The sequence below is a fragment of the Anomaloglossus baeobatrachus genome, chromosome 12 (genome assembly GCF_048569485.1).
Source record: "Anomaloglossus baeobatrachus isolate aAnoBae1 chromosome 12, aAnoBae1.hap1, whole genome shotgun sequence".
NCBI lineage: Eukaryota > Metazoa > Chordata > Amphibia > Anura > Aromobatidae > Anomaloglossus > Anomaloglossus baeobatrachus.
The window spans coordinates 105319571-105334451 of NC_134364.1; positions in this window are offsets into that span (position 1 = coordinate 105319571).

Genomic DNA, 14881 nt, shown 5'->3' on the forward strand with positions numbered 1-14881 from the left:
CTGGTGACAGTCATTTATCATTTATGATTCATCTAATTACCTGTCACCATTACACAATTGCAATTATGATACAAGGGTCCAATTAATTTTGCTAACATCTCTATGACTGCTTGAGAGGGGAAGATTAGATTGTGAGAGACACAGGGGAGACGGATCCATCTGAGTGAGTAATGGAAAGTAGGGAGATGATATTAGAGAAATCTGCTGGCCTTTCAATATTCGGCTTCAGGATCCCCCAATGAGTACCTCTTATGATTCGGGGAAGATGTAGAGCTTCGTAAAACATCCCATCTTTATGAGTGGCTGCAGCATCTGTGGCGCCCCTGAGGCTTCTGTCGCCACAGAGATACTGCACCTCAGCCAGAGGTGTGGTATCCCATCCCGGGTAAGAATGGGATCATCTACCGCTTCACAGACAAAACCTGCACACACCAATTGGTAGGTCACACACCGGGTCAGGGTTTAAGGCAGGCACTCCATTAATGCTGAGAGTAGCGACCAGTATACCTGGTTATGGGTCCTTAAGTCCCATTCACTGGTCCAGGAGGGGGTGGAGCCTACCAGGGAAGGGTGTGGGAGGAGTCAGGAAGTGGAAAGGGGAACCAGTAAGTTCAAGTTCAGCCAGTCAGAGAAAAGGAGTAGAGGAGTGAGGAGGTTGGCTGTAAGGAGAGGGACAGCGGAAGGCGCAGCACGCCAAGAAGGAGGCTGCCATCCTGGCTGCAAAGGACAAGATGCGGAAGTCCAGAAAAGCTACCCATGACCCAGTCAGGAGGGGCCGCATCATAGACTTCAGCCTGGAGAGTGGGTGGGGGTTCATCCGGGAACCAGGGCTGGGCAGGGACGTTTTCGTGTCCAGAAGAGACATTGAAGAACACCTGCAACAGGGCCACCCGGGACGCGACATCCAGATTGGAGACCGGGTAGAGAATACCCGCCTGATGGGCACCAGGGGGTGGTACGCCTTAGACATTCACGTTCACCGGGAGGACTCAGCCCCGGAAGAGCCACCCCGCAGCAGCCCCAGCACAAGCTCCCAGGGGACCCAAACCAGTCTGAAAAAACACCAAAAAGGAGCCAAGACAAATGATATGTGCACACACAGAATGTGGTGAGCCTTCCTCATAAAGATGGCTGCAGCCGAGGTGCAAGATGCTGATGTCACAGCCACTCAACCTCCACACAAGGGGAGGGGCGGCTGGTTAGCATAACACATGCACACTAATAAGGCTTGCACTGGGAGCCCATCATATAATGAGTGAAATGCACAGTTTCTGAACTGTGACCTATAAATGACGCCAGAAACCCAGGTCAGGCGGGCTAAACAGCACTATTGAGGTGCATCTCGCACGGATACACGAGACGCACAGTGTCTGAATAATGGCCTATAAATGACGCACAACACCAGGTCCAGGCGGGTCAGTTAGCACTATGAGTACATAACACATGACAGGCTCACCATTTAACCACCTGAATTCAAAAGGTCCACACACATCCTGCAAAAATGGATAAAATGTGCCATACCTCAAATAGTGAGATATTAGTTTATATTTTGGCCCAAAATATGTAAGCTCGCAATCCGTTCGTCAAGGATTCTCACACTTGCGAGTCCCTACACTGAAGAAGTTAGAAAAAGCGCAAAGAACTATATCAAAAAAACACCAAAAAGGAGCCAAGACAAATGATATGTGCACACACAGAATGTGGTGAGCCTTCCTCATAAAGATGGCTGCAGCCAAGGTGCAAGATGCTGATGTCACAGCCACTCAACCTCCACACAAGGCGGCATTTCTGGCGTCATTTATAGGTCACAGTTCAGACACTGTGCATTTCACTCATTATATGATGGGCTCCCAGTGCAAGCCTTATTAGTGTGCATGTCTTATGCTAAGCAGCCGCCCCTCCCCTCTAGTGTGGAGGTTGAGTGGCTGTGACATCAGCATCTTGCACCTTGGCTGCAGCCATCTTTATGAGGAAGGCTCACCACATTCTGTGTGTGCACATATCATTTGTCTTGGCTCCTTTTTGGTGTTTTTTTATATAGTTCTTTGCGCTTTTTCTAACTTATTCAGTGTAGGGACTCGCAAGTGTGAGAATCCTTGACGAACGAATTGCGAGCTTACATATTTTGGGCCAAAATATAAACTAATATCTCACTATTTGAGGTATGGCACATTTTATCCATTTTTGCAGGATGTGTGTGGACCTTTTGAATTCAGGTGGTTAAATGGTGAGCCTGTCAAGTGTTATGTACTCATAGTGCTAACTGACCCGCCTGGACCTGGTGTTGTGCGTCATTTATAGGCCATTATTCAGACACTGTGCGTCTCGTGTATCCGTGCGAGATGCACCTATATAGTGCTGTTTAGCCCGCCTGACCTGGGTTTCTGGCGTCATTTATAGGTCACAGTTCAGACACTGTGCATTTCACTCATTATATGATGGGCTCCCAGTGCAAGCCTTATTAGTGTGCATGTCTTATGCTAAGCAGCCGCCCCTCCCCCCTAGTGTGGAGGTTGAGTGGCTGTGACATCAGCATCTTGCACCTCGGCTGCAGCCATCTTTATGAGGAAGGCTCACCACATTCTGTGTGTGCACATATCATTTGTCTTGGCTCCTTTTTGGTGTTTTTTTGATATAGTTCTTTGTGGTTTTTCCGACCCAAACCAGTCTGTCAGCGGCTTACTTACTGCCTGGAGCCATGCCAGAATGGGATCCCTGCATCTAAAGGACAATCCATCTGAATGTAAATAGCCCCTCTCAGTCCCCATGTTCTTTTTGAAGATGTCCCTTCCCTTATTGAAGTTTGAAGATGTCCTTTCTCTTATTGAAGTAACCTCTGCCCCCTGTTCTTTTTGAAGACATCCCCTTACCACTACTGTTTATTTTGATAAGAATGGACAAACGGTCCACCGGACTTTAGGTGGCCGGAATTTAGATAATGTTTTCTTTTTCTTAGAGTAATATAAGTGACGGACGTGTGGGCCAGTGGACTAGGCGTGGCCAGGACTCCACCTTGTAAATAGTTGCACCGGTTGTGCACCCTACCAGAATTAAGGTGGAATGTACTCCACAAAAGAAGTGTGCATTTGGACAGTAAAGTGCATCAAAGACTCTAAAAATTGTTTAAATGTTATGTAATGTTTAAGAAAAGTGCCTCCCATAAAGAGATGAAAAGTTGATTGTTAACCTGTTATTATAGCATTTCAAAATTTTGCAGTTAATACCATTGTATTTTTGTTTCAGCCCGCGGACGTGCTGGGATTTGCTGTGGGGGAGTGTGGCGACCCTGAGGCTTCCGTCGCCACAGAGGTACTGCACCTCAGACAGAGGTGTGGTATCCCATCCCGGGTAAGAATGGGGTCATCTACCGGTTCACAGACAAAACCTGCACACACTAAGTGGTAGGTCACACACCGGGTCAGGGTTTAAGGCAGGCACTCCATTAATGCTGAGAGTAGCGACCAGTATACCTGGGTATGGGTCCTTAAGTCCCATTCACTGGTCCAGGAGGGGGTGGAGCCTACCAGGGAAGGGTGTGGGAGGAGTCAGGGAGTGGAAAGGGGAACCAGTAAGTTCAATTTCAGGCAGTCAGAGAAAAGGAGTAGAGGAGTGAGGAGGTGGGCTGTCAGGAGAGGGACAGCGGAAAGGAAGGACAAAGACAGAAGGAGGTTCCTGGTGGAGATCCTGGGGTCTTGTTAGGCCCAGGTGACACTGATAGAAGGGATTCCAGGGTGCCACGGAAGTACAAACGTCCCGTGGACCTGTTCCAATAGAATACCGGGTGGAGGGATCCGGCTGCAACACAGGGACGGTCCCTAGGCGAAAGAAGAAAGACATTACTTTCAGCGAAACCGACGGCCCGGGAGATTGCTGTAGGCACTCGAGGCCATAACCTGCCACAGATCACCTGTAAGGGAAAGCAATAGAAGACCTAGGTCAACTACTCTTGGAAGGGCTCGGTTGTGGAGGCGCAGGACAGCCAATTGCAGTGTTGCACTAGTGAGACAGCCAGACAGGACACTTTGAGGGGTGCACCGGTACTGACCCTTGAACTATCCGGGATCGGCGGAGGTCCCTGACAGCGGATCCTGGCATTCCGTGGGTAACCGGTCAGCTGCAGCATTGAAACTGAACAATGAGTAAACATCTTAACTGCAAGCTGTGTGTCGTCTGCTTTATCCTGCACCACATCAATAGACACCATAGACTTTACCAAGCACCAAAGGTTTCCCCGGGGTACCCGCTGCACCTGTGGGGAGCAAGAAACACCTCAGTTGCCATAACATCAGTCCCAGAGGTCCCTTCCAGCAGTTGCAGCTCAATAGCCGCAAATTACCACAGGTGGCGTTACAAATTTAAATAAACTACAACTCCCATCATCACCTAGTCCGGCCAGACACCGAGTCACCTAAGGCCCACTTTAAGGTTGTGCTCACATGTTGCTGCTTTTTTGCATTTTTATTTTTACCCAATCATGGCAAAAACATAATGTATTTTTCAAAATTGTTACCATGATTGCAACATAAAAATAATGATAAACCAATAGAGATCAAGCAAATCTAATTATTTGGGCAATTACAGCCCCAGTTGGCTCTTAAAGACTCCTATTGGTGCCAAACCCCTCTTTTATTGACTCTCCTTCAAATTGCCTCTTTAAGGACTTTTTAAAGGGGATGTCCACTACTTGGACAACCCGTTCTCATTCCCAATGTGTATCCCTATAAAAAAAAAAAGTCTTTACTTACCTCCGGTGCACTTGTCGTTCCAGTGGTGTCGGAAGGGCTCACGTGACATTGTCAGCGCCGGCTTCCCTCCTCCCCGCCTTTGGACACAGGACCAATCAACAGGAAGTTAGTGGCAGCTACAGCGCTCACTTTCTGTTAATTACTAAACCGTCCAAGGGCGGAGAACCAGCACTGATTGGGCGCAGGGCTCACATGTCATGTGAGTTCTGGCAACATGAGGTCCGACACCACTGAAACTGCGCCGGCATCAGAGGTGAGTATAGGCTTTTTTATTTTTATGGGGACACGCATGGAGAATGAGGAGTTGTCCAAGTAGTGGACAACTCTTTTAAGTAGCCATACCACATTAAAGATGACATGAACAAGAACTGTGTATGCCATTTTTTGCCATAATAACTTCTCCTACTGTCGCCCAGGATATTTTTCTTTGTGCTCATTGCACTCTTGCAGACAAGGTCGTCAGCCAAGAGTCACCTCAAGGATTGACGCAAGTGACAAGTGCAACTTCTAGCCTGAAGCAAGGTCAGAACATGTTGTCACATAAGGCGGAGACTCAAGAGACTTAGGAGACTGAAGAGACTTAGGAGACTGAAGAAACTCAAGTGTCTCAGGGGACACAGGAGACTCAAAGGACTAAGGAGACTCAAGGGACTAAGGAGACTCAAGGGACTAAGGAGACTCAAGGGACTAAGGAGACTCAAGGGACTAAGGAGACTCAAGGGATTCAGGAGACTCAAGGAACTCAGGAGACTCAAGGAACTCAGGAGACTCGAGGAACTCAGGAGACTCGAGGAACTCAGGAGACTCGAGGAACTCAGGAGACTCGAGGAACTCAGGAGACTCGAGGAACTCGGGAGACCCAGGAGACCCAAGAGACCAAAGAGACCCAAGAGACCCAAGAGACCCAAAAGACCTAAAAGACCCAGGAGACCCAGGAGACTCAGGAGACTCAGGAGACCCAAGAGCACGAAAGTTATTCCAAATGATAAACTGCAGTATTCAGCCATATCCACTAATGATATCTGCATTGTAGCAGATATCATCTAATTAGTTGGGGTTCCTGGTATCGGACCCCCATGCTCTGATATTGGTGACCTATCCTTCAATATTTTTGTCTTGGTTAACCCTTTTAACCCTAGAACGCATACCTGGGGCCTCGCAGGCCTGCTAGGTCACTTGATTTCTATGGTAGATTTCTATGGTTGCGTGTTCTAGGGTTAAAGTGGGTATCCTATCTGAAGTTCTTAAGGCTTATCTTCACTAATTGGACAGAGCTATAGTACCTGTATGTTTTGGACACAGGATATGCCGAAAAAGTCCCAAATGAGGATAGCCTCTTAGTAGACTGAAGCTGATCCTTTAGAGCATTAATTTATTAGCTGAACGAGAAAGCAGCTATAAAGATCATCTATCACTCTGGAGGACTAAACATGTCGTTAAATCCAATGAGAACTGTCATACCTAATTTCGCCTGTAGGGGCGCTGTAGGGAAATTGAATAATTGCCACAGATCAAATAATCCCTGGAATCTTTAGATCTAATACAGCCTGTGATCAGCTAATTTTGGGTGGACTCTTCTAATAGAAGTTTAGGGTTTGACATCTGCACCCATCCTTCAAATGAAGTGAGGGTGGAATTGTGCCTGAATTTGGACTATGGCCCCGGGCATCTAATGGTTAATCAAGCTGTTTAGGCCCTGAGCAAAAGTAGCAGCATGAAGGGACCCCTGGGGCATGAGTATCTCCATAACAGCAGGGGCCCACAGGGAAGACGAGTCCCGGAGTGTTGTGATTATGGAAACGTCCATCGCATACGTCTAAACTACGAATAATATTTTAGGAGTTTTAGGAGTTTTACATCATTTTTGTATCAACCTGTACAGGGTTAAATTAAAGGAAATATATAATGTATATATGTAATGTTTTTCCTATAGTCCGGGACTTCTGAATCAATGACAGCTTCTTCCAGCAGGAAGAAGATTGGAATAAGCTGCATCTAACGTGTCTTTAACCCCTTCACCCCCAGTGAATTTTCGTTTTGTTTTTTTTTCCCCCCTTCTTCCGAGATCCGTATTTTTTTTTTATTTCTTCATCAATTTTGCCATATGAGGGTTTGTTTTTTGCGGGACAAGTCATACTTTTAAATGAAACCATGAGTTTTACCATATAGTGGACTGGAAAACGGCAAAAAAATTCCAAGTGCGGAAAAATTTCAAAAAAAGTGTGATCACACAATTGTTTTTGGGATATTTTATTCATCATGATCGCTATATGAAAAATCTTATGTGTTGGTGTGATGCTCTAGGTCAGTAAGAGCTCGTAGACACCAAACATGTATAGGTTTATTATTATCTAAGGGGTTAAAAAAATCACGTTTTTCCAAATGAAGTGGCGCTGTTTTGTCGCCATTTTCCGCAACCCGTAGCGTTCTCATTTTTCGGGATCTGAGGCTCAGTGACAGTTTATTTTTTGCGTCTTGAGCTGACTTTTTTAATTGTACCATTTTTGCGCAGATGCTACGTTTTGATCGCCTGTTATTGCATTATGTGCAAAATTTGCGGTGACCAAAAAACGTAATTTTGGCGTTTGGAATTTTTTTGCCGCTACGCCATTTACCTATCAGATTAATTGATTTTATATTTTGATAGATCGGGTATTTCTGAACGCAGCAATCCCAAATGTGTGTATGTTTTTTTTAACCCTTTAATTTTCAATGAGGTGAAAGGGGGGTGATTTGAACTTTTTTTTTTAAAATTTTTTAAATTTATTTATTTATTTATATATTTTTTTTTTTGCTTTTTTTTTTCCAGGATAAAGTCTACATCTATTATGCTTGGTTCCCTAAGAGCTCTGTAGTACTATCTGTGCCTACAATATCTTCGTGGGTCGTTTATGTACTAAAGGAATACTCTGAAGAATCGTTTTCAGCTGCCCTGCTCAATGTATCAGCATCTTGAGACCACAGTAAACATTAGATGAAAATTGGTGGTATTTTGGTGACACTGGCAGACTATCTTATGTGTATGAGGTCCTTCTTGCACTTCCCCGGCAGATGATGTTTCGGGAGAGAAGGATCGGGCAGGAAGAATTTTAGCAGCCGATCCTTTAGTTTTCTGGGCAAATAAGCCACAGCCATAATAATTTGGCAGAAGTTTTCTCCTTTCTCCCCATTGAAAACACACGGATGCTCTTGGGAGTTGGAGTTGCGAGAGATGGCTATCAACTTAAAGGGGTTGTCCGGACAAAGTCAACTTTGCAATTGTAATAAAAAACTCATCCTACTCCCCTGCCTGCACCAATCTTGATTCAGTGCGGACCACTATGAAGTCTGAAAGGAGACAGGAAGCGATCTATCTGCTCTGTCCTATGACTGTCTGCAGCGGTAAGGTGACTTTAAGCAGCGTGTCATCCTACAACTTCATTGCACAAGTCACCTGGTTGCTGCCGCCAGTCACAGAGCGCAGGGGTCTGATGGCTAGTCATCATTGGATGCAGATCAAAGCAACCTGGGTTGGAACCAGCTGGTTATGGCTGTGTTTTACAAATTCTGTCCCATGGGTAAAGTTTTATTTTGCCTGGACAATCCCTTGAAATCAAGGATTAGATTATTAAATTTTTCCATGGAGATTAAGAAATGCAAATTTACCAACAGCCAAACATGGAATATTTGAGCCTGCACCTAAAGTCCACTTTTTGGTGGGGTTGGCATAAATTCTGCCCCTCAGAGCTCCAGTCTGCAGGGTTGATGACAGGATGAAAATACTGATATCGTCTGTCTTCATCTTGCCTCGTCTTTATTGTTGAGACCCCCTGTCTGGATACAATTGATTGACAGCTTGTCGAAATACTTCTCCATCACTGACAGGGGGTATTCATCCGGAGATTTGCAAATGAAAGGCTTTCGGGCCTCCATATGTTAACAATTAGAAAATTCCTGAGCAAGGGGAACTCGCAGAGTCTGCCGGGAAGGAACGCAGGCCCTCCAGGAATACAGGACAATGGATATTGATATGGCAGGATTTCTTGCTTCATCTCGTAATGTATCGGGTTTGCTTTGGACAATCCCGATTTGTCAAAAGGCTCTTATGACAATAAGTAGATCCTAATGTTTCCTCAAGCTCTGACCACCTACAGCCAAATGGCATTTATAGGAAGCCTTGCAGTGAGTGTTTAATTTTTCTACAGCACCCCCACAGGAGAAATGAAGTATTACACAGTGCTCCATTCAAACCAATGAGTTATCAGGATGGGTCCTCCAGAGAGAGATACTCTCTGTAACTATTCTCCTCCTTGGCCAACAGATGAGAATCTTGGACAGAGGGTCTCCCTCAGAATTCCTGAGTAGAGGGGTATGTTAAAATGCATTTCCTAAACTGGACATTTCATTTAAAGGGTTCTTCTAAAAAAAAAATAAAAAAATTAAGTTAGAGGATATAAGAAAGCTTGCAGATCACTGGTAGTGCGACCAATGGGACCAAGAGCCATCTCAAGGACAAGGCTCTAGAATGGGGCTGAATGGAACAGAGGCTGGGCATGCTTGACTTTCCATCCAATCATTGTCTATGGGACTGATAAAATAGCTGAGCGCTGTACTCTTCAGTCTCATAGGCAACGATTGAAGAGTAAGCAGAGTATGCTCCGCCTCCACTCCATTGATTGTCTGTGGGATTGCCGAAAAATGGAGTGAGATTTCTAACATATGGAGGACCACAGCTGACTAGGCATATGATATTCCTACCTCCGTCCAAAACACCAAAAGTGACAAAATCCTGGTGTAATGTAGAGTTGCAGCAAAATTTTGTGACTTTTCCAACTTTTCATGCCACTGTTTTTCATGTTTTTCATGCCAGTGAGTACAAGCTTTGATCTATCGGGGCCTCAAACAAGAAATATCTGGAGTGTATATGTGTCGCCCAGGGTTATGGGGTACTCGGACTCGGGCAGGGTATATCTGCGGAATATCACTTTGGTGGCCGTTGCCCGGTTCTGTACCCTGGGCCCTTTTTGTAAAGGAGAAATATTTACAGGGGAATAAAATAGTGTTCACACGTGACTCCACTTGCGATGTTGCGGCTATGTGGATGGAGCCGCCGCTGCACAATGTCCACTACTGGGGCTAGTGTTAATGGCAGCCTGGATGGTAGGCCTTCCACAAGCAGGGCAGGGCCCCAGAGAGTAGGTGATGTTACGGGTGTCGGAAGAAGGTAGTCCACACAAGAGTTCAGTGCAACTGGTTCTTTACTCACTTTTGTCTGGTGGTAACTGGTTACCTGAGCCCAGCTGGTTTCACCTTCAGGTCCCCTTTGTCCCATTGCCAGTTTAGTAATCTGGTACCTTCTTCCCCTGCACCTGTCTCTGGCTGGTGGGTCCCTGTGGCATAGAGCAACTGGGGATCCCCGTCTGGTGGTTTTCCACTGCTGTTTGTATGATGGTAGTGTGTCGCCCAGGAAAGGGGGTACTCGGTTCCGGGCAGTACTTGTAATTGGTAATGTCACTTTCGGTGGCCATTGCCTGGTCCCGTGCACTGGGCCCTTTTTGTAATGGGAGTATTTACAGGGGAGATAAGAGTTTTGTCGTATGACACCACCTGTGGGTTGCGGTTAAGGATGGAGAACCGCTGCTGCTGTGGGTTCTCCAAGAGCTGGTGGTGATTACAGCGATGATGTTAGGCCCTCCACAGGTAGGGCCGTGCATGGGAGATGTGACAGGGGTAATAACAGAGACCACACTGGGTTGTCTTTGACAGTCTCTACTCACTGTGGACCCAGAAGTTGCTGGTTTAGGTCCCTTGGAGGACCAGTGCCAATGTAGTGACCCAGGTTGATCTGTCCCCGGTACTTTCAGTTGATTGGGTGCCCGTAGCATGGAGCGTTTGGGGGCCCTGACTGTCCCTTTTGGGGTACAGTCTCCTTCTTTGTACGGCAGGCAGTGCGGACTGTTGTGAATACATTTTCCAGTTTGGGGCTACCTCTTGTGGTCAGTGCTGGCGGTGCAGTTGCTTTGTGGAATGAAAGTCACACACCTGTAGAGTGCTGGCAATCAGGGTCAGAGTGGGACTATATAACTGAGTAGTTTTCTCTTGTTACTTGCCGGTGGTCAATGTCTCCTGTGTGTAAAGGACATTCTGTAACCAGCTCTGCTCACTACCAGAACTCCTCTCAGATAAGTGGTCTTTGTACCTCTGCTGTTTGTTTTCCACTTTTTTGTTGTTTTTTCTGCTTTGATACTAATGCTTGATTCCTATTTTGTCTGTGTGGAGTTCTTAGTGGAATGGGATCATTCCCTGCTGGGAGTGTTTGTATACTTACCTCCATGATTCTGAAAGGTATTGTGTTTGTCATACTTGGTATTAATTCAGTCCCTCATCTGTATTAGTGTTTTTGGATCCCAGTACTGATACAGTAGTGGAGAGGTTGTGTGACCTCGGGATTTTTCCATATCAGAAGTGCTGGTATATATTAGGGTTTTTACGGTTGCAGATAGTTGCTCCTTCCTATCCTTTCCTATGAAGATAGTTTGGGCCTCACCTTTGCTGAATCTGTCTTTTCTAGCTTTGTATTGTATTTTACTATATCACCATAGCCTTTACATGTGGGGGGCTATCTATCTATCTTTGAGAACTGCTCCGAGGCAGATTAGCTTTCTTATATCTCTATCTGTGAGAATATTTAGTTCTCCGGCTGTGTCGAGACGACTAGGTCACCGTAGGCTCGTCCCACGGCTACATCTAGTTGTGTGTCAGGATTTGGTCTAGAATCTGTTAAGGTTCCAGCCACTCTGTTACCATTTGGGATTCCGCATTTTTTGGGATCATTCCCTGCTGGGAGTGTCTGTATACTTAGCTCCATGATTCTGCAAGATATTGTGTTTGTCATGCTTTGTATTAATTCAGTCCCTCATCTGTATTAGTGTTTTTGGATCCCAGTAACATTTGAGTGCTGGTACAGTTGGGGGAGAGGTTGTGTGACCTCGGGATTTTTCCATAACAGAAGTGCTAGTATATATTAGGGTTTTTTATGGTTGCAGACAGTTGCTCCTTCCTATGCTTTCCTATAAAGATAGTGTGGGCCTCACCTTTGCTGAATCCGTCTTTTCTAGCTTTGTATTGTGTTTTTCTATATCACAGTAGCCTTTACATGTGGGGGGGGGGCTATCTATCTTTGGGAACTGCTCCGAGGCAGATTAGCTTTCTTATATCTCTATCTGTAAGAATACTTAGTTCTCCGGTGGTGTCGAGACGACTAGGTCATCATAGGCTCATCCCACGGCTACTTCTTGTTGTGTGTCAGGATTAGGTCTGCAATCCGTTAAGTTTCCAGCCACTCTGTTACCATTTGGGATTCCGCATTTTTTGATCCTCGTTGGTCCCTGAATCATAACAGCGGACCCTGTGGGGAGGTAAGTGTCTGAACCCCGATCCTAGTTTACTGCTAATGCTCCCGGATTATTTGGTTCCATGAAGTCCGTGTAGGTGTCCTCAGCGGGCAGATATTTATCAAACCGTTTGAAACTGATGCTTGACCTAGGGCCCTGTGCCCCGTGCGTGCTCCGGTCCCAGCAGTATCTCCGGTACCTGTCCTGGCGACCTCTCTCCTGTGCCCCCAGGTTACCGTTACACGGACCAAACTCAGGCACGTCCGCACACCTCTTTTGTGTGTCGCTCGACTCACTACCGACTAACTGCTGACCCCTCCCACTAGGCTGGCTATACCCAGGGACTCGTTCCCATGGTGACTATCCCCTTACATGGTTAACCCTATATGCCCAGTGTGGAGTGCAGAACTAGGATTTTGGTCGTGTTTATGTGGAATCGGAACTGGTACTCCAGGACCCAGGGGGTAGGTCCTGCATCCCCAAGACGATGCAGTTCGCTGTAGTGCCCTGAGGGTCTCAGGGACGCTACAGTAGCGTGAACCCTGTGGTGTTGCAGTCTCTGGTCCTGTCCCCGGTTCTCCCATTGCTACTGAGTCTCGGATTTGTAAGGTCAGCGAGGTCCTTGATGGTCCCCTTGCTGTGCAGGTGTTAACAGGCCTGCCTGGAGTTTCTGCCTATCCTAGGGTCTTGTACCCCATCAGTGCGTAGTTCCGGGAGAACTCCACCGGCAACTACTCTTCTGGGCACCAGGTTACTGCTCACTCCAAGTCAGTCCATCTCTTCACGTCCATCTTCACTCCTCAACTCTCTTTCTCTGACTGTCCACAGTCTGCCCCTCCCACCTGGTCAACTAGTGGACTGGACTGGCTCCACCTCTATGCGGCCATCCATTGGTCCGACCCTAGCCTTGTACCATTCTATGGGGGATTGGTGAGGAAAACTGAGATTTTGTGAAGTGTTTGTGTGTGACCGGCACTGGTCTTCCAGGGCCCTAGGGGATAGGCCCTGCATCCTGGTGAGGATGCAGTACCTTGTAGCTCCCTGATGGCTTCAGGGGCGCTACATATATTTTTTCAAACTTGTACTATTTCTGTTATTCCTCTTGGAAGTGAATGGCGAATTTGACACCTGGGTGTTATCATTCCCGTTATCAATGGGAATTATCCAACACAGATAGATAGATGGATGGATAGATAATGGATGGATAGATAGATAGATATGAGAGATAGATATGAGAGATGAATAGACAGAAATGATTGATCGATAAATAGATGATGGATAGATAGATGATAGAAAGAGAGATATAGATAGAGAGAGAGATAGATAATGTAACATCTACCTGGAACCACAGACTCAGACGGGCTGTAATGGACAGGATAGAGGAAAACCGCTCACAAAGCAGGATCCCGAGAACACTGAAACCCTTTAACCGCTATACAGGGATCTGGACTTACACAGGGCCCCGGAGATCGCTACCTATGGAAGGCTGCAGTTCAGATGAGAGTAGTCGACAGGCATTGTCAAACCAGGAGGTACAAAAAGGGACAAAATCGGCATCGGCAGGCAAGAGCGTAGTCAGGAAATCAGGCTAAGGTCAAACTGGAGACGTCAGCAAGGTACAAAAACGGCAGGCAGGAGAGTAGTCATAGATCAGGCAGAGGTCAAAACACAGGGATCAATATACAGAGCAGGACGAGAACCAGAAACAAGGAAGACAGGAGGGAGAATAAGAAGGGTGTGGTGCCTTCTCATTCGCTGCAGCTGAAAGGTGGTAACTTCAGCAGTCAGCCAATGGTACTGCAGGTCCCAGGGAAACCCAGCTTAGAGGATGAGAGGAGCCTGCGCCCACCAGAGCCACTGGCACTAACTCCTCTCCCATCACCAGCCCTGTCCATGGTGGGAATAAGGAGGCACCTGGTGATCGAAGCAGATATCACAGGAGTGGACTCTGGTCTGGACGTGACAGAATGGATAGATAGATAGATAGATAGACAGAGGGATAGATAGAGGGATAGATAGAAGGATAGATAGAAGGATAGATAGAGGGATAGATAGAAGGATAGATAGAGGGATAGAGGGATGGATGGATGGAGGGATAGAGGGATAGATGAAAGATAGATAGATCTATCTCATTGTCAACCTAAGGTAGATAAATGGATGTAATCAGATGCAGATAATTTTATAGAAAAATGATGGCTAATCACATATAGAATTAGATTGATCGCTATAGATCCTTTGATATTAGATGTGATTAGATAACTCGATATTACGATCGTGCATTTATCATCATTAGGATTTATAATTTGCCGTTGATCATTTTTCTGTTTTATTACACAGTGTAAACACATATAGATATTTTTCATGGACGTGTTGATTTTCTCCATTTTGGGGCTTTTGCAGATAATGTGACCTCCGCGGCCAATTATTCTTTTCAGCAAAATGTCCTTATTTTCTAATCCATCTTAAACCAGTGAGTGCAGTGACAGACAAAGGCTTGGGCAGGCCATGAGCAGCGTGTGGGCTGAATGTGGACGTCGTGCGGACTCTTAAGCTCCCAGGGGAGATGCCACAAGGGATTTCTATTACATACTTAAGGTCTTAACACAAGATGGTCTCGTAAAGACCCCGTAATGAATTTCTTGGTGGCACACAAGCCTCCCGCTAATGCTTTTTATGCAGATGTATGGAAAACGTCATTGGTATTGATTGTGGCCTCAGTAATGGATCCCAGATATTACAATGACACCGTTATCCTGCCATCAG